Source organism: Diceros bicornis, chromosome 35 (assembly GCF_020826845.1).
Source record: "Diceros bicornis minor isolate mBicDic1 chromosome 35, mDicBic1.mat.cur, whole genome shotgun sequence".
Lineage (NCBI taxonomy): Eukaryota > Metazoa > Chordata > Mammalia > Perissodactyla > Rhinocerotidae > Diceros > Diceros bicornis.
Genome location: NC_080774.1, coordinates 28225736 through 28251663, shown reverse-complemented (window position 1 = coordinate 28251663; position 25928 = coordinate 28225736). Strand labels below are relative to the sequence as shown.

Here is a 25928-nt window from a genome sequence, read left to right as displayed (position 1 = left end):
TTATGGGGAACGAGTAAACTAAATAGATAGGAAAAAATAAAAGTGTTGGGTGAACTTGTTAGCAACAATTATGTGTTATGGCATGTATATTTAAGATAACTTCCAAAATCTCTCTGGTAGCTTGAAACTTTGAAGTTTTGCCAGGTGAAATTAAATGATAAAAAACTCATTGAATATCTGGGTCATTTTCAAATAAGATAAAATCCTGAAACATTATCACTGAATATGTCTAAGTTTATCTTATTACAGAGAAACTAAAAGATGTTTGGGTCTATTAGTAAACATGTCTTGTGTTTTATTAAAAATTGTAATATGAAGTAGCATGTTTCTAGAAGTTATGAAAAGTGTTTATAAACTAGCCAAGCCACAGAATGGTAATGTAAAAGAGAGTTCATGGTTGCTTACTTTTTAGTTTTCACTAAATATTAAGGTCTGTAAGGGTTAAATATTTTAATTAATATATGTAATTAAAGCTACTAAAAATTAATAAAACATCTTTATATTCAAGGAAAGTAAGATGTATATTTTCAGTAAAGAAGACATAAAGAATGGAAATGTTTTTGTTTGTTTTGTTAAGAAAGATAAATTTGTCCTGAAGTACTAGAAGGGAAGAAAGAAGGCATGGGACAAATTCTGAATGTAAAAGAGAAAGTTACAGAAGGTTTGTGAAAGAACGAATTTTGTGTGGTTACATTTAGGGAAGAAAGCCTATTAAAAAATATTCCTATCAGGCTCTGAATATCAGCTTTTAATTTGGCCAATTTTTGACCACAGAGCTACTGAAAAAAAAAAGTTCTTCTAAATATCTTGTTAGGTTTCAGCCAGGACAAACAGTAAATATTTCTGGCAGTATTGAATAACCCCATTAATTCTAATTTTAGTTTCCTCTAGGCTGTTTGAGGAAATAACATAGCAGTTTTCCTGGAAAACCATTTGAGTCTCATCAACTCTAGAAGAGGCCTATCTGGGGGTTCTCCTATGAGAGGGGATATGAGGGGGTCAGTAAGGCCACTGACTTGGTGGGCTTCTGTTTATGGTTGTATAGTCTTTTAGGCCCCTTTTATAGCTTTAAGTTTTCATTAGCTCTTTGCAATAAAACTTTCAATGAAGCTATTTTAGAATTTTGAAGCCTTTGCATTTAAGTGCACCTTTTAAGTCATCTAATTAAAATGTTCTGTCTGCTGGCCATTGTGATTTTAAATCATCTTTAGTAATTTTAGTCCATTGAGATAGAAATTTACAAGAGAAGGGACCATAGTTTTTATACACAAAACCAGCTGGAGTGTATGAGGGAGAATCTTCTCAGGAAATTTTGAAGATGAAAGTCTCATGGGAAAGAAAAGTGCACAGACAGAATTGTTACCACACAAAGTTTGGGTTCTCTGCCCGATGCACATCAACAAGCCAATTAATTATGGCATCAGCCTTTTGGAAAAGAGATCAGCTTTATTCTGTGAGATCAATCTGCAGGGAAACGGGGTGTGTGTCCTCAGATCTGTCTGCCTGATTCAGGATTTGGGGTGAAATTTAAGAGGCTAGGGAGAACAGGCTGCCATACAGAAAGACTGGCAGAACAGATTTTGCTTGGTGGGCTTCAAGCATTTATGGTAAAGTTTTAAACATTTATGACAGGATTCTGAACATTTATGATGAGGTTGTAAACATTTATGATGGAGTTCTAAACATTTTTGATGAGATGGGGAAGGAATTTTAACACCAGATCTTCCTGAATGAGGGACCCTTCACATCTGAAAAGAGTCTTTCAATTTCTGGTCGTGTCTCTGTCCTTGGGTTCTGTGAGAAGGAAGATCTTTGGTTCCGATGTTGTTTCAGGTCACAATTTCTTCTTTTGCACATGCCCCGGCTGTGTGACTTTGCACATTTTTTGAAAGGTAATTCTTAATCACTCTGTTGATAAGAGATGGAGTCAGTTGTACTGGTCCTGGAGGGCCCACAGTTTCAAATCTCCCCTTTTTGTTGTTCACTCCTCAATTTTGAGGGACTTAGGGTGATGACTGCTATATCTTCCTGCTGATAAGTGGTATAGGTTGTTCCATCTCATTGAGCCAGTCTCTTAGTAAGGTGGTGATGCAGGCACGCTCCCAAACTTAGTCCTATATTGTGTAAATAAGTAACCAGGAATCAAGTATTTAATAAGAAGCATTTCTAAAGAAACAAAAAGAAAAGGTTAATGGTGGCAGCAAGTTATAGTCCAGTTTCTGAGCCCAGGGAGCAGCTAGTCAAAGGATTTCTAGATATCAGAGTCAAAGCATCTTTTACTGTTTGAAACATCTCCGATGATGTCATCAGGTGTTCAGGTATCTTTCTGAGTGGCCTACACAGCAACAGACATGAATCTCTCTTAAGTTTATATCAAATTTTCAAGCTTCAGTTTGCAGGGCTTCAGGAAAAAGGGCAGGTTCAGTTCTCAGTGATTCCAAATGAAAACGATGGAAAGAAATAGAAAATATTAGTTTGGAGATTTGTAGCCAGATATTTCAGGAGACTAGAAGAATTCAGGATCCAGTCCAGTTAACAGATATAAAACAAAAGCTCAAAGACAATTACCAGAACTAGAACCTAATATCCATGAAAGTGTACTAGATAGTTTCTAATGCAATATGATTTTTCTCTCTAAAATCACCCTCATTTTTACCAAAGATAGCCAATTAAGACTCATCGGTTGGCAAAATAAATTTAGTTTCAATAAACTTGACTCAATTATTTACATAAGTACAGCAAGAATAGCAATTGATTATATAGGCTCTTTCAAATTTGCTTTGCTGGAACTTTTTATGAGGAATCACAGGTTGAACTTTAAAGGCCTCTTGAGGCCAGGAAAACCAAGCCTAGGACTTGTCATCGGACTCTGCCTGCAATACCTATAGATTTGGGTGGATTCCTCTCTTTTCTTTAGGTTCCCCAAAATATTCTAGGTAACTTGTACCTGCCAGGAAGTGACCTTCCTTACTCACTTGGTAAGGTTGCTGGGAACCCTGTAATGGCTGGCAAGGTACCAAGCCAGTATTTCCAGGTGGCTTTATTCCATAAAGTCAACCCTTATTCTTTTTTTTTTTTTTTTTTGGTGAGGAAGATCAGCCCTGAGCTAACATCCGATTCCAATCCTCCTCTTTTTACCAAGGAAGATTGGCCCTGGGCTAACATCTTGCCCTTCCTCCTCTACTTTATATGGGACGCTGCCACAGCATGGCTTGACAAGTGGTGCGTTGGTGCGCGCCCAGGATCTGAACCTGCAAACCCCAGGCCGCCAAAGCAGAGTGCACGCACCTAACCACTAGGCCACTGGTCTGGCCTTTCAACCTTTATTCTTCAAAAGCTGTCTTGTCATATCTGAGTCTGCATCTTTCTCTCAAATATGACATTCCAGTCAAAGCTTTGGTAATATAGCCAATATTTCCAATTGTGTCCTGTTATAAGGAGAACAGATTTTTATTAAACTTATGCAAATAACTGTATTGCCATGAAAATAAGAATATTGACTCGCTAAGAGTACTCATTCTGGTGAACAGATCAATGTTTCAATTCTGCTTGCAAAAGTATAATTTAGCAAATTGCCATTAGTCATAGTTAGCTGGAGAGAAAAGAGAAAAAGCGTTCCATAATTCTGAAAAAACAAAACATTTAAAAAATCAGTAGTATTTCAAACAAAAAGTCATAAAAATTTTAATCATCCTCATTAGTTTATTTAGTTCCATGTAATCAACTCTTGAACTTAGTCTTCTGTTAGCAGTTTCGTGAAGCCATCAGTTTCTTCATTAGAGTTCTGTAACTTCTTACCCAGTTCAGTTTTATGATCTGATAGTTTATCCGAAATCTGTATTCTAGAGTAAGTGTCAGAGTCCTTTCCACGAATCTCTCTGAAAATGAAACATATTTGCAAAAGTAGAGTTTTACCAAAAAAAGACAGTTTAACAAAACTGTCTGTAAATGACAAAAGACTTTAAAATGGCAATTGACAAAGAAGTTTGGCTGTTTTTGTGGCATACAACACTTTAAAGTACTAACTAGAAGTATGACTGATAACCAGGACAGATCAGAATTTTAGGAATGTTCTATAATTTTTTGTGTGTGTGTGAGGAAGATCGGCCCTAAGCTAACATCTGCCAATCCTCCTCTTTTTGCTGAGGAAGACTGGCCTTGGGCTAACATCCATGCCCATCTTCCTCTACTTTATATGGGACACCGCCACAGCATGGCTTGACAAGCAGTGCATTGGTGCGCACCCGGGATCCGAACCTGCAAACCCTGGGCCACCAAGGCGGAGCGTGCACACTTAACCGCTATGCCACTGGGCCGACCCCTTAAAGCACTTCTATCAATACCATTTACCCACATAATATAATAGGTCCCTATGAAACAATGCTTAGTTATCCATTTAACCATGGCAACAATGAAAGATTTTCAGGCAAATGCAGAACATTAAATAGCTATAAGAAAAACCTCAGCACCTGTGATTAAAGACCTGATAAAAACTATATAGGAAATTTGTTTTGATAAAACATAAAAACCATACCTTTCTGGTAGGGTACTCAAAAAACCTTTCATAATCTCTTTATCAAGAGCAGACTAAAAGTTCAAGAAAATTATCCTTTTAACAGAGAGAAAACCAAATTCTCAGTTTGTACCAGCTTACTTTTGACATTAAAAGTCATTCACTTAATTAGATTTACTTCAGTCTTAGCCAACTTGACCGTGCATAAAACTCTTGTTTAGCGTTCCTCTTCCACAAACCTTCTGTAACTTTCTTTTTACATTCAGAATTTGTCCCATGCCCTCCATTTTTCCCTTCCTATTACTTTAGTACAAATTTATCTTTCTTAACAAAACAAACAAAAATGTTTTGATTCTTTACCTTCTTTACTGAAAACATACATCTTACTTTCCTTGACTACAAAAATGTTTTCCTTGTTAATTTTTAGTAGCTTTAATTATGTATACTAATTAAAATTTTTAACCCTTACAGGCCTTAGTGAAACTAAAAAGTAAGCAATTATGAACTATCTTTTATATTAGCATTCTAAACACGTCTCATAATTTCTAGATACATGCTACTTGATAGTACAATTTTTTTATTGATGTTTTAAGAGTTTACAACATTGTGAAATTTTGCGTTGTACATTTTTGTTTGTCCATCACCATATATATGTCTCCCTTCAGCCCTTGTGCCCACCGCCCACCCCCATTGCCCCTGGTAACCACAATACAGTTTTCTCTGTCCATGCGTTGGTTTATATTCTACGTATGAGTGAGATCATACAGTGTTTGTCTTTCTCTTTCTGGCTTACTTCAGATAGTACAATTTTTAATAAAATACAAGAGGTTTACTAATAGACCCAAACATCTTTTTGTTTCTTTGTAACAAGAAGCCAAAAGTAGATAAACTTAGACATGTTTAGAAGTAATGTTTCAATATTTTATCTTATTAGACATGTTTAGAAGTAATGTTTCAGTATTTTATCTTGTTTTTTTTATCATTTAATTACAGCTAGCAAAACTTCAAAGTTTCAAGTTACCGGAGAGATTTTGGAAGTTTCTTAAATATACGTGCCATAACACATAAAAAGTTCACCCAAGACTTTTATCTTTTTCACATCTATTTACTCATTCCCAATATTTAGATTGCCTACAAAACTTCATGATACATTAGACAAAATTAGCTATCATTTGAAGTTAATGTTTTTGCTAACCAGTTTTGTAATAGAAATAATGTCAGCATATTTGACCAATAAACATAGGAAAAAGGCTGTGTGTTCGCATCATATCCAATGCTGATAACTGAGGACAGGTCCTTTTTTTTTTTTTTTTCTTTGTGAGGAAGATCACGCCTGAGCTAACATCCATGCTAATCCTCCTCTTTTTGCTGAGGAAGACCGGCTCTGAGCTAACATCTATTGCCAATCCTCCTCCTTCTTTTTCCCCAAAGCCCCAGTAGATAGTTATATGTCAAACTTGCACATCCTTCTAGTTGCTGTATGTGGGACATGGCCTCACCATGGCCGGAGAAGCGGTGCATCGGTGCACGCCCGGGATCCGAACACGGGCCGCCAGTAGCGGAGCACGCGCACTTAACCGCTAAGCCATGGGGCCGGCCCAAATGTCCTTCAAGTTAACAAGATATAAATTAATCTTTGGTAACTAAAAGCTTATTTAAGATGGTTGGTTTGATTAAAATGGACGTGTCCTGGGCCGGCCCCGTGGCTTAGCGGTTAAGTTAAGTGCACGTGCTCCGCTACTGGCCGCCCGGGTTCGGATCCTGGGCACGCACCGATGCACCGCTTCTCCAGCCATGCTGAGGCCACGTCCCACATACAGCAACTAGAAGGATGTGCAACTATGACATACAACTATCTACTGGGGCTTTTGGGAAAAAAAAGGAGGAGGATTGGCAATAGATGTTAGCTCAGAGCCGATCTTCCTCAGGAAAAAGAGAAGGATTAGCACAGATGTTAGCTCAGGGCTGATCTTCCTCACACACAAAAAAAAAGACATTTGGGTTAGTTTCTATTACATTTAGAAGTAATTTATATAAGCGCTTACTTGAAGCCAATTGAATAGAGCTCTTTAGAAACTATAGCATCCAAAGTTAGTATGTCACACATATATAGCATACATGTAGACACATATACACAGAGGCTCCACAGCTATTGTTTTAAAATTATTGCCGTGAATCAGATGCGGTAATCCAAGGCTCCCTAGCTGTGAATCCATATTTTGTTTTAAGCCTGTTTACTAATATTTGTGGAGAAGACACTCAAGATGCTAGATTTTTGGCAAGGGCATTCTTATGGCTAGTTTTCTTTTCTTTCTTCTTTTTTTTTTTTTCAGTCCTACAAAGTAGTGATGGGCTAGATACTTCCTGGAGTTTGCAAGCTCTTTAAGACAAGGGAAATGGAACCTGAACTGCCTCTAGAGCTGCATTTCCAGTCTTGCAAGGAGTTTTTTAAGGACAGTTGCTCTTGATTTTTCAGAAATTGAGTTGTAACTCAAATGACATTAGAGATTAATCTACTTGTCCAACTACATTACTAAGGCACAGAGAAACCATTCAAGTTTTCTCCAAGATGGAGTTTCTAGAGCATATTTGCCTTATCATTTTCTAACATCGCAATATCTATGAGCGTGTTGAGAGGAACAAGGGATTCTTTGGAATTGGAAAAAGGACAAGTGAACTTTGAATCACCTTCTGGAGACATACTTCCTGCCCTGCAGAGATGTGCAAGAGAAACATGGTTGTTTCCAGTTCCCCAAAGAACTGGAAATGTCGACCCACCCTTTCAGCTACATTTTTCCAATTTAGAAGTTTTTCCAATTTAAGGATCCATCCTCTGACCTTTGACGAGTAGGATCTTAATAGCGACTCAAACCAGTAAGCATTTATGGCTTAACTATGGATGCAGGAGGCATCCCCAAAAGAGAGTGCAAAAGAAGCAGCCCTCAGAAGATCCAGAAAGTTCACTCCTAAAAATAGCCCAAGAAAGCAAAGTCTTCTGCTACACAGGTGGTAGTGCACTAACAAACAACGAAGGTTGCGATGACTAAGGTCCCCCACTGAGGTCCCCCGATGGCCTGGGACCTCTAATGACAAACTCCCCTGAGAGTTGACACAGCTGGACAAAGAGAGCACATCACAGAGGCCCAGTCTGCTGGACTGGCCACCAGGATACACATCAGCACATGCATCCTCCAGATGATGGAGAGCAAAGAGGTCACAAAGCCAAGCTCTTCAAGACATAGAAGAAGGCAAAAGGGAAAAAAAATCTCATATACACATTAACAGCTTTAGCTATGGTTTGGGTCTCTTGGAGCCAGATTAATACCTGGGGGGAGGTGCTGCAGGGTTGGGGCCTGTGTGTGCTATATAGAGTACCTCATTATTGCGTGGATATTTTCTTGAGGTTGGTGGGGGACCTGTCATCATCTACCCCAATCTGTGACCAAGTTATCCTATCATGGGAGTCTTCTGGAGGTGGCAAATGCCTTAATGACTCTTAACTTCTCGACCCATGCCCTCCAATTTTGTGGCCCTTTTTGGCTTCCAAGATGCCCTTAGCAGCAGCTTCCACTTTATGCACGTACTCCATAGATGGGCCTTACAGTGAAGTTTACTGTGGGCTCCCCAGACAACAGGCTTGTGGAGATGCCTGCATCGTGTCTTATGTTTTTTTCTTTTTATGAGGAACCACACAAATTGACAGAGACAAGGGAAAATAGTGGCTATCTCTGGGAATAGAAGATTAATAAACCAAAGAATATTCAGTAGTTTGTACCATGTACTCATAGCTAGTAGTTGCCCAATTTGGGAAAATGCAGCCTAAGGGCTACAGGTGGGAATCAAATTCGCATTTCCCATTGTTTCAGAATTTAGACACAGCCGGTTAAAAGTGTATTTATCCTGCAGCTAGAACCAGATTGTAAAAATTTCGGGTGTCCCTGAAACCAAGACCCTCACAGTGAAGGCCCAGGCAAAGCTTCCTTCTAATGGCCAATGTAATTCCCCTGAGGCCGACGGCAGTTTGGTAGGACCCTTAGCCTCACACGGGAATGCAACCTGCATTTCTGTCCAGCCATCTCTGATTGCAAAATGAAGTGCCATCGCATTTTTGTCCCACTGTAATTTTGGGACCCCTCCCCAACCTGGTGATTATCAAGCCTTGCCCTCAGGACACAAAACAAGCTTGGTAAGACTCTGCAGTCCTCTGCAAACATTTACAGCTCCTGGAACCTGGAGGTCGAATGGTGAAGCCCTTGACTGTTTAAAGATTTCCTTGTTTCTCGGTTTAAAAGCTCAAAAGGAGCCTAAAGAGGCTGCTGTAATTTTAAGTTATCACAGGTTATCTTGCAGCTGTGCACTGTTAGCCCCGTTTTAGGGGGCTTTTCCCAAAGTAGCCGCAACAAACAGGGTAATCTCTAAAGAGAGTTTGTTACAGTTACTGAGAAACTCAGTTCCCAAAACAGCTAGTTCAGTTCAGACAAACATTAACACACAATACAGTTCAACATATAACACAGACCAGAATACTAGCTAGTTTTCCAGGAGTAGCTCAGAACCACCGCCTGGAGCTACTCAAAATCAAATTGCCGGAGGCAACTCGGAACCAGTGCCTCGACTTGCTCAGATGCAGAAGCAACTTCATGATGAGCCTTTTATCCTGCCTCTAATTACCTTGGGTGGTTCAGGTAGGTTCAGGTCTCAGCCCACCAGGGTCCCCAGAATACAAGCCAAACTTAGATTTCCAGGAAATCAAACCAAAGAGATGAGATAAGGAACAGTTGCTTTCTTTCTTTTTTTCTTAATAAAGCTGGGGGTTTTTTTTGAGGAAGATTGGCCCTGTGCTAACATCTGTTGCCAATCTTCCTTTTTTTCTTTTTCCTCCCCAAAGGCCCAGTACATAGTTGTATATCCTAGTTGTAGAGTTGTAGCTCTTCTATGTGGGATGCCGCCTCAGCATGGCCTGATGCGCGATGAGTAAGTCCGTGCCTAGGATCTGAACTGGCGAACCCTGGGCCACCGAGGCGGAACGTGCAAACTTAACCACTATGCCACTGGGCTGGCCCCAGCAGTTTCTTGCTTAAAGTTACTTACCCAGAGCCCAGAGCCATCTTGATCCAGAAGCTGTTTCTTCTCCCAAGGGAAGAAAAATGCCTTGGGCCTAGAGCAGTGCAGCGGGAAACAGGAATCCAATCAGTTGAGCCTCTAGATGGTGTTGTCTAGGCAGCTGTGTAGGGCTGATGAAAAGACCCCACACCCCTCTGGGGGTTCCTGAGCCTTGGGCAGGTGGTCACAGGACCTTTGTCCCTTCTCGGTCGCCAGTTGTTACCCCACAAAATTGGGGTTCTCTGCCCAGTGTGCATAAACACGCCAATTTAATTATGGCATCAGCCTTTGGGAAAAGAGATCGGCTTTATTCTGTGAGGTGGATCTGCCAGGAGACGGGCCATGTCCCCTGAGATCTGTCTCCCTGATTCAGGATTTGGGGTGAAATGTAAGAGGTTAGGCAGAACAGGCGGCCACTTGGAAACCCTGGACGTGTTTTCATTGGTGGGCTTCAAGCATTTATGATAAAGTTATAAATGGTTATGACAGCATTCTAAACATTCACGATGGGATTCTAAACATTTATGGTGGGGTCCTAAACTTTTTTGATAAGGTGGAGAAGGAATTTTAACATCGGATCTTCCTGAATGACGGACCCCTCACTTCTGATAAGAGTCTGACTGTCAAGTTCCAGTCGTGTCCCTGTCCTGGGGTTCTGTGGGAGGGAGGGTCTTTGGTTCTGAGGTCATTTCAGGTCACAATTTCTTCTTTTGTGCATGCCCTGGCTATGTGACTTTGCAGATTTTCTGAAAGGCAGTTCTCAATCACTCTGTTGATAAGAGATGGAGTCAGTTGAACTGGTCCTGGAGGGCCCGAGGTTACAGAATGACAATAGAGAAATCCCTCAATTTAGTGATCATGGTCACCGATCAAGGAAAAACCCCTGCTGAAGGAATCCCCTCCTGTGGCAATGGCCGCCACACTAGACTGAGAATCATCTCCTGGATGGTCATCCCCCGGTCCCTAAAAAAGGCACTGACCTCGACCAAATGGAGGGAGGTCAGAACCTGAAAGGACCCACAATTGGAAGAGTCTGTGATCCATGGAAACTGTGAGCCCCAGGTGGCTCGTGTGGCTACCATACCCGGTTCCAGAGGAGGCAGGTCCTTGAAGGTGAGATCACTTCAGGTCCTGCTTTCTGACACCACGTATGTTAACCTAAAAATAAAGAGTCAATATGACAGGCAGAGAGGCATTTATTTGTGGATCAGAGAATTGCAGTTCAGGGAGCACAGATTCAGGTAGAAACACAAATAGTGTGTCCCACTAGGGAGTGAAATTCAGGGGCTTTTAATGGCATAGAAGGGAGATTTACATTACAAAGAATGTTAATTTGGTTTGGGGGCAGAAAGCTAATCTTGTCTAAAAATCATTGATTGCTGAGGCCAGCTAGAGGGAGGCAACAGTCCCTCACTGTGAGGAGCTGCAGGTTTCTTGCAGCGTTACTCAGTTCAGAAGTTCATGTTCTGCCTGATGAGCACGTGCATGAGACCCATTTCCTTCGTGACTTCGCAGCTCCATTTTAAAGCCCCTAGACATATGTGACTCTGTTTTGTTTCACATTTCACGACCTCAGTCAGGTAATGCATAAGGGGCCAGCTCGGGGGAAACACTGGTCTCCTGACTTCTTACTCTGTTCCTCTGTTTACCAGGCTTCATCTCTGTTGGGCACTCAGCCCTTCCTGCCCCTGGAGTTCTTTCTTGGAAACAGTTTGGTGCTTTATCTTTTATCTTGATAACAACTTTATTCACATACCACAATACACACCAACTAAAAATGTACGCTTCAGTGGGTTGTAGTATATCCACAGAATTGTGCAACCATCACCACTATCTAATTTCAGAACATTTTCATCACCCCAAAAAGAAAAGTTGTACCCATTATCAGTCACTTCCCATTCCTCTCTCCTCCTGTCCCCTGACAATTTACTCTCTGTCTCTGTGGATTTGCCTATTCTGGACATTTCATATCAATGAAATCATACAATATATGCTCTTTTGTAACTGGCTTCTTTCAATTAGCATAGTGTTGTCAAAATTCGTCCATGTTGTATCACCACTTCGTTCTTATGGACAAATAATATTCCATTCTATGGATATTTCACATTTTATTTCTCCATCATGAGTTGATGGACATTTGGATTGCTTCTACTTTTCGGCTCTTATGAATAATGCTGCTGTGAAAATCTATGTACAAGTGTTTGTGTTGACACATGTTTTCATGTCTTAGGCATATACCTAGAGATGGAATGGCTAGATCATACAGTAACTACATGTTAACATTTTAAGGAGCTGCCCAATGGTTTTCCAAAACAGCTGCACCATCTTACATTCCCACCAGCAGTGTGAGAGGGTTCCAGTCACTCCACTTCATCTTGAACACTTGTTCTTCTAAGACTTTTGACTGTAGCCGTCTTGAGGGGTGCATCACACTGTGGTTTTGATTTGCATTTCCCTAGTGACTAATGATGTCAAGAATCTTTCCATGTGGTTTTTGGACATTTGTATATCTTCGTTGTAGAAATGTCTGTTCACATCCTTTGCCCATTTTTAATTTAGGCTACTTATCCTTTTATTGTTGAGTTGTAAGAGTACTTTATATATTCTGGATACAATCCCCTTATCAGATATATGATTTGCAAATATTTTCCCGCAATCTGTGGATTATTCTCTTTTCACTTTCTTTTCTCTTTTTTTTTTTTTGTGAGGTAGATCTGCCCTGAGCTAACATCCAATGCCAATCCTCCTCTTTTTGCCGAGGGAGATTGGCCCTGGGCTAACACAGGTGCCCATCTTCCTCTACTTTATATGAGACGCCGCCACAGCATGGCTTGACAAGCGGTGCGTGTTGGTGCGCGTCCGGGATCCGAACCTGCGAATCCTGGGCTGCCGCAGTGGAGCGCGTGCGCTTAACCACTACTCCACCAGGCTGGCCCCTCTTCACTTTCTTAATGGTATCCTTTGAAGCACACAAGTTTTTAATTTTGATAAAGTCCAATTTATCTATATTATTCTTAGGTTGCTTGAACTTTTGGTGTTGTGGGGGATCAGAAGTGGCTACCCCAAAATATGTTTCTTTGACATGAGGATTATTTTGGGCTGGTTACTTTTAAGAAACTGCAGACCAGGAAGAAACTCTGAAAACCAAGTAGAAGTTACCCTTTGTAGGATACATTTACATTTGTAAGGGAAATCTCCATTTGTAAAGATGTCTCCCTCTCTGTACCAGGAAGAGGGGGGATGATCTTTTCTCTAGAAACTCCTATCAATGCAGAAAGCAAGGACTTAAAATCTGTGTAATAACCTTACGCTTGTTCAACCTGCTTTTTCTGGTAGTCTTCCATAACTAACTCCTCCCAACCCCAACATCTGCCTTAGTCTTTAGCTAAAGATGGTGTTGAAGGAGGCTACCTCAGCCATTCTGGTGAGTTTCTCAGTTTTTCTGGGTTTCTCCCATGTATAGATGTTATAAAGCTTTCTTTGATTTTCTCCTGTTATTCTGTCTCATGTCAGTTTAATTCTTAGGCCATCCAGAAGGACCTAGAGTGGGTAGAGGAATTGTCATCCTCCCCTACAGAGTGATATTTAAAGAAACTGGTGGGGAGAAGATGAAAGGGGTAAAGATGGTCAATTATATGGTGACGGAAGGAAAGTACACTTTTGGTGGTTGAGCATGCTGTAGTGTATACATATGTCAAATTAGAATTGTACACTGGAAACCTGTACAGTGTTATAAACCAATATTACCTCAATAAAAATAAAAACTAAAGGAAGAAAGAAAGAAACCATTGGCTAATCCACAGTCATGAAGATTTACTCGTACGTCTTCTTCTAAGTTTGTTGAGAGTTTAGCTCAACTACTCCATAGTGTTGCTGCCTCGGCATCCATTTTGTCTGGCCAAGCACCCTGCAGGGTCCTTGAAGTGAGTCTAGCCCCTCTTGAAAGTGCATGCCCTGGGTAACCACTGGCAGACGTTGTTATCAGTTTAGCCTCCCTCTGGTGGGACACGAACCCACAGTCAGAGGGGACCTCAAAGAGTCCATGGGTGGGACTCGAACCCACAATCCCCAGCTTTTCCTCAGAGGGTTCTTTCCTATTCAGTATGGCAGAATTGAAACAAAACTGAAGCTGAGCATTCAATAGCACAATCTTTATTCGATGGCCAAAGAGTGGAAAAGGATTAACAAAGTTCACAGAACAACTTCTCAGCTCTGGGGGGGATTAAGCAGGTATTATAAGGGGTCGGGGTAATGAAGAAGAGGAATATTCATAGCAATATGGGAAACTGGGCAGGCTTTTCTGGGAAATGGGGTGCACCCCTTTTCTTCACTTATTTGATCTGGAATTTTCTGTCATCTGTGGGTAGGTGTGTCATGTAGCATGATAATGTATTACAATGAGCATATAATCAGCTGCAGGGTCTGTGTCAGGTGAAGTCAGACTGTCATGTTGCCTTCAACGGATTTTAACTGGTTTTGACCATGTGTCTCAGCCATCTTCTCCTTCCACTCTCTCTGGTTTCCTGTCAGCTAAGGATCATGTCAGGCTCGTTCTGAGCAGGGTTGTGATTAACTCTTACGGGGTTGGTGGGCTGGGTAACAGAGTCACAAGTAAATGTAAGTTCCTGATATGACTCCTGCAACTGCCCTTGTGAGAAGCATTCTCCCGGCCTCCCAGGGCCTTCCTGTTGTGCGCCCCTTAGATGAGACTCCTGCAAAGCTTACCACAACCCCTCCTTGCTTTGAATTGACAAATCCAGACTTAGCCCAGGATCACCAAAGCACTCTGCCTATGGACCCCAATGAAGGAGTATGCCCCAGGTCCTCCCCTGCTCTTTGCATGAACCTCCCAGTGTGGCCCCTCAAGGTGTGCTGTGGACCTTTTCCAGGATCTGTGAGTAACGGATTTCTCTATTTCAATTCCTATGTGGTCTTCTGTTGAACAGAGGCTCACCATCCAATACCCTTAGGTTTCTACTTAACAAGTGTTAATTTAACAGAGTCACAACATGTTTTACAGGCCTATCTCATTGTATTGTGCTTTGCAGGTATTGCATTTTTTACAAATGGAAGGTGTAGGGGAAGAGAGAGAATAACCCCCTTTTCCCCTTCTGGTTCTCATGGCTGGTCAAAGAATTAAAAATGACAGAAGGCAGGTTAGCAGGAGAAAATCAAACAGAGTTTAATATGTGTACTTGGGGAATTCACATAAGCATGAAGAATTCCAAAGACAGTTAGGCAAAATGAGGTATTTATGTCCTTCTGGACTAAGCAGAGGAAGACAGAGCTCTGAGACTTGAAAGGGGGAGAAGGCAACTTACAGAAAGATGAAGAGAGTTCGTATTTGGTAAATAAATGGTTGCATTGTCCCATCTATAGACAATGGGACCTGAAAGAGATCCTTTGATAAAGTGGCCCTTGCTAGATGCCTTCCTGCCTACCACACTTAGAATTATCTATGATAAAATTTCCTTCCTGGAACAGGTCCTTCTAGCTTCAATACTTTTAGGCAGTTTGTCAGAAGGTCAAATATTCTTCCAGTCTTCTGAGCCTTGATTATCTTCAGCTCACAATAATCCTCATACCAGAGTGGCACATCTTGGGGCAGCCTGTCCTGAACCCATCAGTTCCTTCTGCTGAAGGTTTGCTGTTGTTTCACATGTTAAAAGCTGACCTGGTGACTGTGGAGAGAGAAAACGACTTAGTAGCTGAGTGGTCAGAAGTCTGCAAAGGGAGGAAAGAACACAGATTAGAATGAGGATGAACAAGCAGAAAGGAAGGGATCAGAGCACCTCCTCACACCCTGTTAAACCAGTTCCTCAATCCTGGGAATAAGTCAGTCCAATAAAATGGGTGAGCTTCATTCATCTGATGGAAAATGTCAATCTTCTCTTTTAATAGATGTGAGTTAGATACTACTTGCCCTGTTTGGTTCACATAAAAGCAGCATTTTTCACTGATGACTGCACAAGCTGCTCCTTGCTGGGCAGTCAGTGTGTCCAGAGCATGTCAATTTTCGAGGACCACGGGGGCTAAGCTGTTAACCTCTGACTGGAATATTTTCAAAGTTTGCATGGTGGTGTAGGGGAGGAGGAACTGTTACTCTGCCCTCTAGGTCCTTCTGCCTGGTCTAAGAATTAAAGAGACATGAGACAGAATAACAGGAGAAAATCAAAGTTTAGTAACACATATACATGGCAGAGACCCAGCAAAACTGACTAACTCACCAAAATGGCAGAAGCCACCACCTTAAATAGCATCTTCAGCTAAAGACAAAGGAGGATGTTGGGGGTAGTAGTTTGGGACTTCAAAGGGGAAGAGGGCAATTTACATAGAGGTGGAAAAGCGAATATTTGATAACAGATGTTTGCTGGACCATCTGTAGACAATGTATGAGAGAAAGAGAGAGAGAGAGAGAACTTTGATAAAAGTGGGCTTAGCAAGGATCCTCCCAGTCTATTACACCCAGAGTTATCTATGGTGATGGCTTTTCCTGGGGATAGGCCTTCTATGTTAAATTCTTTTAGGCAGTTAGGGGGGAGGTCAAAGTTTCCTTCATAGTCTTTAATCTTTAAAAATAATCAAGTCAAACAGACACATTTTGGGGTGGCCAATTCTGATCCACCAGAGTGGTGTTTGAACTCTTGTTCCATTACTGTGGAGAGATTTAAGATCTCCTTTTCCAACTTGTAATTTCCAAAGATGGAGAATAAGGCTCTCGATGCTGAAAAGAACTTGGACTTGTGATACACAAGCAGATTCTCTATGATTTCTCAACTAGGGGCATTTATGTGGCACAATCTTATGAACAAAGGAACTGAAGTTTGCTGTGTGGCTGGCATTTAGGGTGGAGTATCTGGTGACAGAAGGGGCCAGTTGTTCAAGTCCACATCATCCTCCCCAATTAGGTGGAAACCCTTTCTATACTTTGTTGCCACATAAAATAAAAAGACCAGTGTGGTTTACAGACAAGGTTAGACCTGAACCTGTAGTTACCAGGGTCTGGAGTATTCCATGACTTTTGCCACTGGTAGTATTAGTGCCTAAGCATCTCCATTTTCCGTGCACTCCTGTCAATCTGAGACGGCAGAACACATTGTGGAATAGCTGGTACGGGTGGCCTGCACTCTGATTTGGCGGCTATAAAGCCTGGTCCTGTCACCTGACCCAGTGAGTCTAGAGTTTTGACCCACCCGTATATAGTTTGTGGCTTTGGGCAGCTTAACCATGTGGGCAGCTGCTATACCCCAAGTTGTACAAGGGTGGCTCATAAGCCATCCAAAACATTTGGTGATTTGGCAAATGTTTGTGCCGAAGGGAGTAGTGTTGGAGTCACTTACGATTTCCCTGAGAGGTTTGAAGATCCACCTGGGGAATCAAACCAGAGAGTTTGATTGCAGTATTGTCCTGGAATGTCACCCAGGAAAGGTCCCGTGTCACGTTTACTTTCAATGCAAAAGGAACAGTTTTCACCTATTGTCTTTATGTGGGCAAGGGACAGTCCTTGAGCTTCTTAGAGATTTTCTGGGGCCCAAGTGACTCACCAGGAGAAGAGGCAGAGTGATGTTTTCCTTGTCGTGGATACCATACCCTGTCGTTCACCCATCTTCTGTACTTAGTCCACCAGGTGTTCACATCAGCAGGAACAGAGACAAATTCAGGTTCTTTTGTGCTCTCTAGCTGTTGACATAACCAATAGTCAGACTGACTAGTTAGCATGGCCAGGGTTTGGTAAACTGGCATAAGGGGTTGTTTGGTCTGTGCTCGACCTGTTGAGAAAGAGAGGGTTAGTAAGAGTGAGACACAGATTGGAAAAGAGCCCAGAGGGGAAACTTAGAGAGGGGAAGTAGACAGACAGACACCAGCACTCTCCAATCAGCTTTCTAATAAATAATGAAGAGGAATATATATATTCGTTAATAGGAAAGGGGTTGTTGTGTGTGTGTGCGTGTGTAGGGAGTTTTAAAAGCAAGGGGGAAAATAGGTGAAAGCGAGGTTTCTTGATCCATGATCTTGGGAAAATCTATGTACTCTGTGAGTCTGGCTGCTTCTCTGATCTGGGCATTGGCCCTGGAAATCCTTAGTTTAAGGTCACTTGTGGGAACTGTCTCCCAGTTGTCTTGAGAGTGATCTTCTGGGTCTATTTTGGCGTGGCTTGCATGGATCCAGGGAGACTTTTCCTTTATTTTGATGGCAGTGTAGGTGGTCAGTAGGACTTCATAAGGTTTTTCTCAGCGATGTGATAGCACGTTTTTTCTTCTAAAGACCTGGATGGGGGCCAGCCCGGTGGCGCAAGTGGTTAAGTGTGCGCGCTCCGCTGCAGCGGCCCGGGGTTCGCCAGTTCAGATCCCGGCCACCCACCGATGCACTGCCTGGCAAGCCATGCTGTGGCTGCGTCCCATATAAAGTGGAGGAAGATGGGCACGGATGTTAGCCCAGGGCCAGTCTTCCTCAGCAAAAAAGAGGAGGATTGGCGGTTGTTAGCACAGGGCTGATCTCCTCACAAAAAATAAATAAATAAAATAAAGACCTGGATGTACACCCAATCTCCTGGTCTAAAAGGATAGCAAGGCCTGTCAGAAGGTGGAGGCCATGCCTCTTTTACCCATTGATATGCTTCAAGTATACTAGTTAATTCTTGTCTATGGCTAGTCATAGCATCAAATTATTCACTAAAGTTCCCATAATATTCACTTAATCCAGGAATGGAAGGTTTAGAGATGCCAGTAGGTATCAGGCATCCAAAAACTATTTCAAAAGGAGTCAATCCATGTTTCCTATTTGGAATGTTCCAGATCTTTATAAGGGTCAAGGGCAGTGCTTCTGGCCATTTAAGTCCAGTATCTTGACAGACTTTGTCTAAAGTCCTTTTGACGTCTAGATTTTTACATTCCACTTGCCCTGATGATTGAGAGTGATATGGGGTATGAAATTTTAGTGAGTACCCAGAGTTTCTGCAAGCAAGTGGTTATCTGCTGTAAAATGAGCTCCTTGGTCTGATTAGATCTATAAAGGAATGCGAAAACAAGGAATAACTTCAGTCATTAATTTCTTTACCACTGTTGTGGCATCTGCATGTCTAGTTGGATAGCATTCAGTCCATCCACTAACCATGCAGATGATAACCAAACAGGGAGAATAGCCTAAAGCTGGGGGCAGGTCTATAAAGTCCATTTGGAGTGCCACAAAGGGCAGTTTGGGCCTGGGAGGACTTCCTGGCGTACAGTGATTTCTCCCAGAAACTTGGTGAGATTGGCAAGTAGTGCACTGGGAAATAATTGATTCAGAAATTTTGTGAATGCCAGGCAGGGCAAAACCAATTGTCTTTTAGTTCCTTAACTATCCCCTGTCTGCACATATGTCCCATTTAGGGGGAGATAAGTGCAAGCCAAAAAGCCAAAGGAAAAGGAGCTATAGGAAGTCTGTTTGGTCCCGTGTCTAATCCACCTGATCATTGTTTGGTGCCCTTTTGTATTCAATTGTCTTTTTCTGATTCTCGCACATTTTCCTGATAATAATATCAGTGAGAGATTAAGGTAGGTTTAAAAATTGGATGTAGAAGTGGAAATTTGAGAAGGGAGGTGAATAGCTTGTAATGGGGCAGCAATTAGCGTCTGCTAGCAATAGGAGTTCCTGTGGAAGTTAAGAATTCACGGGATTTCCAAATTGTGCCAACAGCATGGCAGACTCCAGAAGCATACCTGGAGTCAGTGTAAAGAGTGGCAGTTTCCCCTTTTGCTCATGTGCAGGCTCTAGAAAGAGCTATGAGTCCAGCAGCTTCGGCTGATTTTACAGTGGGCAAAGAACAAGCTTCAAGCATTTCATGGGGGGAAACTGTGGCATAACCAGTTATATGATTCCCCAGAAATTCCACTTACAGGAGCCATCACGATGCAGAAGTCAGTCTGGAGTGTCTAAAGGGATGTCTGAGAGACCCTCTTGTGGCTTTGAGACCATTTCTGTAGCTGCAGGGCAGTTGTGTGGGATGGAGTGGGCCTCTTTGTCAGCAGGGAGGGGTCATAAGGAGGCTGATTCAAAGTGTTACAAGAGGGCCGGCCCCGCCGTGGCTGAGCAGTTAAGTGCGCGCGCTCCGCTGCTGGCGGCCCGGGTTCGGATCCCGGGCGTGCACCGACGCACCGCTTCTCCGGCCATGCTGAGGCCACGTCCCACATACAGCAACTAGAACAATGTGCAGCTGTGACATACAACTATGTACTGGGGCTTTGGGGGGAAAAAATTAATAAAACAAAGTGTTACAAGGATGTAAGATGGTGGAAGGGTTAGTTAAAAGAGCCTGCTCATAGGTGGTCTGTCACCCTGTAGAGAGGTGTGGTGCCCTGTGAACTTGCAAAATAGCGGACAGAGCATGGGGCACATAGAGATGAACGGGAGAGCCTAACGTTAGAGTACTGGCTTTGTCAGTCAGGGTGGCAGGTGTGACTGCTGCACATAAGCATGGGGACATACCTGATGCCACAGGGTCTAGTTGGCATGGGAAATATGCTATAGGACATATCTGAGAGGCAAAAGATTGTCCTAGAATGCCTGCAGCAATTCCATTATTTCCATGGAAGTATAGATGAAAAGGTTTGTCAAAATTAGGTAAGCTGAGAGCCCGGGGATGTGGACAAAGCTAATTTTAAGGCTTCAAAGGAGTGTGATGGTTCTGAAGGCCAGGAAATAGGCTGTGGGGTGATATCTGGGAGAACAGCACACAGAGGTTTAGCAAGGGCTGCAGAATTAGGAATCCATTGGGGCAGTAACCAGCTGCCCCTAGAAATTTACACAGCTGTTTTTTTCATTTTGAGGAGAAAGATGGACAAAATGGACTCAAGGTGTTTGGGGTCACCTTTTGAATGCCTTGAGACAGCTCATGTCCTGAGTAGGTAGCAGTCATTTGCACCCACTGAAGTGTAGATCTGGAGGGTTTATGGCCTCGAGCAGCTCATGCTTTCAGGAGAACGAGGGAGTCTTTAAGGGCTCCCTGATGAGTTTGATCACAGAGTAGAAGGTCATCCTCGTATTGAACAGGAGTGGAGCCTGAGTAAAGACTACAGAATCCAAGTCGGCTGTAAGGATTTGGGAAACTATTGAGGGAGACTCACAATATCCCTTAGGTAGGTGAGTCCATGTGAATTGCCTCCCTTTAAATGTAAATGGAAAAAGAACTTGTGAGTTAGGGTGCAAAGGCATTGAAAAGAACACCGAACATAGGTCAACTCCTGTCACCCAGGCTGCACCTGCAGGAACTGAGGTCAGGATGACAGCTGAATCGGGGACCAGGGATGCTGAGGAATACACAAGACTTTATGGCCTGAGATCTTGTACAAATCTATAGATTTGGCTCCCCTCTGAGTCCAACTTAGCTTCTTTTTTCACTGGCAAGATTAGAGAATTACATGGTGAGGAAGTAAAAACTAGTGCACCCTGTTGCAGAAGGGAGTCTGGTATACATTCAATTCCTTGCTCTGCGTCTCTGGAGAGTGGTTATGGGGCTACTGATGGGCAAGGTTCATTGTTTTTCCAAGTGCAAGTGTTCTGCACTAACAATCCTACCTCATTTGCATGTGTAGCCCAAAGACAAATTGGGACATCTTTTAAAGACTCCTCTTCTTCAGAAGAATTTAAATCAGGATGAGTTTCCAGCAAGGAAAGTAGGAGACTTGGAGTTTTGTCTGAAGGCAGGGAGATAAAAACATCTTTCTCATCACAATTTCTACATAACAAACTTCTGCCAAAATGGTTTGCTGGTGAACAGTGGGAGACTATAAAGGCATGATGAATGTCAAGGGGCCTAAAGATATTGGAGTGGGCTGAGATATGGGCCATGAAACAGGTTGCCTAGAGACTCCAACAGCTTGAGTAGAATCAGATGTGACAGGTAGAGATAAATCCTCTGAAGGGATAGTGGAGAAAGTCACACCAGTGTCAATTAAGAAACCTAGTACCTGATCCTCTATATTATGTTTAATAGTAGGCTCAGGGTGCCACTGAGGATCAGCTGACCCCGTCGTTTAAGGGGGAAATGCCCCTCAGGATGAGAAAACCGAGCCTTCTGATAGTGCTGGGGCCAAGGGAGGGAGTATTTTTTCAACTTTCCCTGCTCTTAAGAGCAGGACTATCTCTTTTCCGATTCCTTACTTCTTACAAAACCTGCCGTTGTCTGGAGGCAAATTGGAAGGCCTCTGAGTGGGCTGTAATTTACTCTCAAGAGTTACGTTTTTGCTTCTCTCAAGATTCAAATTGTAAAGCCAGAAGAGTTGCTTTTAGTTCTCTTTTCCTTTTGCTTTCCTGCTATTTTCAAAGAATTGTGTAGCAGCCTCCATTATTACACTTAACAGCTGACCAACCAACCACGCTATTTTGAATTTGTTTTTTTTGTATCAGGAAGAAAATTTCCTACTAAAGCGGAAGTTAGGAGATTCCTGTGCTCTGGGGCTTCCGGGTTTAATGCAGTGTGCCTTTAATAAGTTTGTATGAAACATTCAATAAAGGGTTTTGGATGTTCCCCTCACTCTGAGGGCATAGTTCAATTTTTGACCAATTAACTTTAGGAGGAGCGCCTCTAAAGTCACTCCTATTAAACCTTGGATATCAGACTCTAGCAGCGCCACTTCCTGGTCATTTGCAGGAGGGCCTGGGAGAGGGTCTGGCCATCTATTTCCCCTACTAGAGGGGTTTCCTCCAGGGGACCCTCTGGCCTATCTGATAACTACAGTGTAATCCTGGGCTGGAAGATCGCCCCTTAGCAGCCAGTCAAGATCTCTGTGGTGGGGTTAGGAATAGCCACTAATCCTTCTAACTTCTCTCTAAATTTAGTAGGATCTTCTGACAGTGGAGGTAGGAGAGTTTTGTAATTTAACAGATTGGCTGCTGTCCAGGGGTCATGAATTCTCTGCAGTGGAGGTCCAGGACACATCCACAGTGGACACTGTGGAGGAATGCCTGAAGCTGGCAGAGCCTGATGACAGAGCCCTGGACAGTAGGAGGACTTAGGAGGGACAGCAAAGCCAGCCTTCCTGCCTCTCCTGGCTGCTTCTACTGAATCACTTCCTGGCTTTCAGCATTTACACAAGTGACCTGTATGCCCCTGGCTTGGAGGGCAGGCCTGAGTGCCCCTGTAAGTCTGCTAAAGAGAGGGAAGGGAAAATGGGCAGCTGAGTGCTGTTTGGAGAAGGTGGGGTTTTAGGATCTGAGGGAATCGGCTGAGGAGCTAAGTCTTGAGAGTGGGAGTTGAAACCAGGGGCCCAGAGATCCAACAGATCTTCTGGGGAGTCAGGGACAGGGAGTTGGGGATATAGGGGAGTATAGGAGGGAGGAGAGGGGAATTTTCATTATAATTGGCTCCCCCCCGCGCCTCCCCCCCGCTATATGCCAGGTCCTCTTATTATTTCATTTCATCTTCACAACGGTCTCATGAGGCAAGTACTATTATTTTGTCTCTTGGTTAGATGCAGAGACTGAAGTTCAGGGGAGTGAAATAACCTGCCCAGGGCCACCCGGCTGGTAAATGTTCTCAGTAAATTCCCTCTGGCCACTGCCGAAAGAATCAATAATGTAGGGGTGACAGGAGGGAGCAGGGAGACCTGCTAGGAAGCCGGTGCAGTGATGCAGATGAGAGAGAAGATGGTGGTGGTGGTGGTGGTGGTGGAGGTGGTAAGAATAGGTCAGATTCTGGATATATATATTTTTTTAATTTAATTATTTTATTGAGATCATGTTGGCTTATAACATTGTATAATTTCAGGTGTACATTATTATACATCAGTTTCTGTGTAGACTGCATTGTACTCACCACCAATAGTTTAGATTTTATCCATCACCGTACATATGTACCCCTTTACCCCTTTTGCCCTCCCCTAACTGCCTTCCCCTCTGGTAACCACTAATCTGTTCTCCTTATCCATGTGTTTATCTTTCACATATTGGTGAAATCTTATGGTGTTTGTCTTTCTCTGGCTTATTTCTCTTAGCATAATACTTTCAAGGTCCATCCATGTTGTCACAGCTGGCACAATTTTGTCTCTTTTTATGGCTGAGTAGTATTCCATAGTATATATATATATGACACCTTCTTTATCCATTCATCCCTCAGCAAGGGAAACAAAAGAAAAAATAAACAAATGGGACTTCACCTGACTAAAGAGCTTCTGCAATGCAAAGGAGACTATGAACAAAATGAAAAGACAACCCAACCAACTGGGACAAAATATTTGCACATCATTTATCCGTCCAGGAAAATGGGGTTAATTTCCAAAATATATAAAGAACTCATAAAACTCAACAACAATAAAAGTAAAGAACCTGATTAAAAGATGGGCACAGGGTATGAACAGACATTTTTCCAAAGAAGTTATACAGCCAACAGGCACATGAAAAGATGTTCAATATCACTAGTTATTAGAGAAATGCAAATCAAAACTACAATGAGATATCACCTTACACCTGTCAGGATGGCTATAATTAACAAGACAAATGTTGGAGAGGACATGAAGAAAAGGGAAGTCTCATATACTGCTGCTGGGGACGCAAACTGGTGCAGCCACTATGGAAAAGACTATGGAGATTTCTCAAAAAATTAAAGATAGAAATACCATACAATCCAGCTATTCCACTACTGAATATATACCCAAAGACAGGAAATGAATAATTCAAAGAGATTTATGCATTATTCACAATAGCCAAGATGTGGAAGCAACCCAAATGCCCAACAACTAGACATGGTATTCGAAAAGATACTGTTACGACTGATGTCAAAGAGTATATTGCCTATATTTTCTTCTAGGTGTTTTATGGTTTCAGGTCTTACCCTCAAGTCTTTAATTCATTTTGAGTTAATTTTTGTATATGGTGTAAGATAATGGTCTACTTTCATTCTGTTGCACATGACTGTCCAGTTTTCCCAACACCATTTACTGAAGAGACTTTCCTTTCTCCATTGTATGTTCTTGGCTCCTTTGTTGAAGATTAGCTGTCTATAGGTGTGTGTTTTTATTTCTGGGCTGTCAGTTCTGTTCCAGTGATCTGTATGTCTGTTTTTGTGCCAGTACCATGCTGTTTTGATTACTGTAGCTTTGTAGTATATTTTAAAATCAGGGAATGTGATGCCTCCAGCTTTGTTCTTTTTTCTTGGGATTGCTTTGGCTATTTGAGGTCTTTTGTTGTTCCATATAAATTTTAGGATTCTTTGTTATGTTTCTGTGAAGAATGTCATTGGGATTCTGATTGAGATGGCATTGAATCTGTAGATTGCTTTAGGGAGTGTGGGCATTTTAACTGTGTTAATTCTTCCAATCCAAGAGCACAGAATATCTTTCCATTTCTTTGTCGTCTTCAATTTCTTTCAACAATGTTTTATAGTTTTCAGTGTACAGCTCTTTCACCTCTTTGGTAAAATTTATTCCTAGGTATTTTATTCTTTTTGTTGCAATTGTAAATGGGATTGTATTCTTAATTTCTCTTCCTACTACTTCGTTGTTAGTGTATAGAAACACAACTGATTTTTGTATGTTAATTTTGTATCTTGCAACTTTACCATATTCATTTATTATTTCTAAAAGTTTTTTGGTGGATTCTTTAGGGTTTTCTATATATAAAGTCATGTCATCTGCAAATAGTGGCAGTTTCACTTCTTTCTTTTCCAATTTGGATCCCTTTTATTTCTTTTTTTTTGCCTGATTGCTCTGGCTAGGACTTTCAATACTGTGTTAAATGAGAGTGGTGAAAGTGGGCATCCTTGTCTGGTTCCTGTTCTTAGAGGGATAGCTTTCAGTTTTTCTCCATTGAGAATGATATTAGCTGTGGGTTTGTCATATATGGCCCTTATTATGTTGAGGTACTTCTAAACCCATTTTCTTCAGAGTTTTTATCATAAATGGATGCTGTATCTTGTCAAATGCTTTCTCTGCATCTATTGAGATGATCATGTGATTTTTATTTTGCCTTTTATTAATGTGGTGTATCACATTGGTTGATTTGCAGATGTTGAACCATCCCTGCATCCCTGGAATAAATCCCACTTGGTCATGGTGTATGATCTTCTAAATGTATTGTTGTATGCAATTTGCTAGTATTTTGTTGAGGATTTTTGCATCAATGTTCATCAGTGATATTGGCCTGTGGTTTTCTTTTTTTGTGTCATCCTTGTCTAGTTTTGGTACCAAGGTAATGTTGGTGTCGTAGAATGAGTTAGGAAGCTTCCCCTCCTCTTCAATTTTTTGGAAGAGTTTGAGAAGTATAGGTATTAGCTCTTCTTTGAATGTTTGGTAGAATTCACCAGGGAAGCTGTCTGGTCCTGGGCTTTTAGATTTTG

At 42.0% G+C, this 25928-nt stretch overlaps 1 protein-coding gene across 5 annotated transcripts in view; it reads left to right on the top strand.

Annotated features, from left to right (window-relative positions):
- LOC131398381 (cationic amino acid transporter 4-like) overlaps window positions 1-25928 on the top strand; it is a 110896-nt gene that overhangs the window by 72705 nt on the left and 12263 nt on the right. The window contains exon 1 of one of the 5 annotated variants that reach the window (XM_058531884.1): window positions 10339-10729. The exons of the other annotated variants lie outside the window; for them this stretch is intronic. The gene's annotated coding sequence lies outside the window, so the exon portion shown is untranslated. Of the gene's footprint in view, window positions 1-10338; window positions 10730-25928 lie in introns of those variants that run through there. 5 annotated transcript variants of the gene reach the window in all.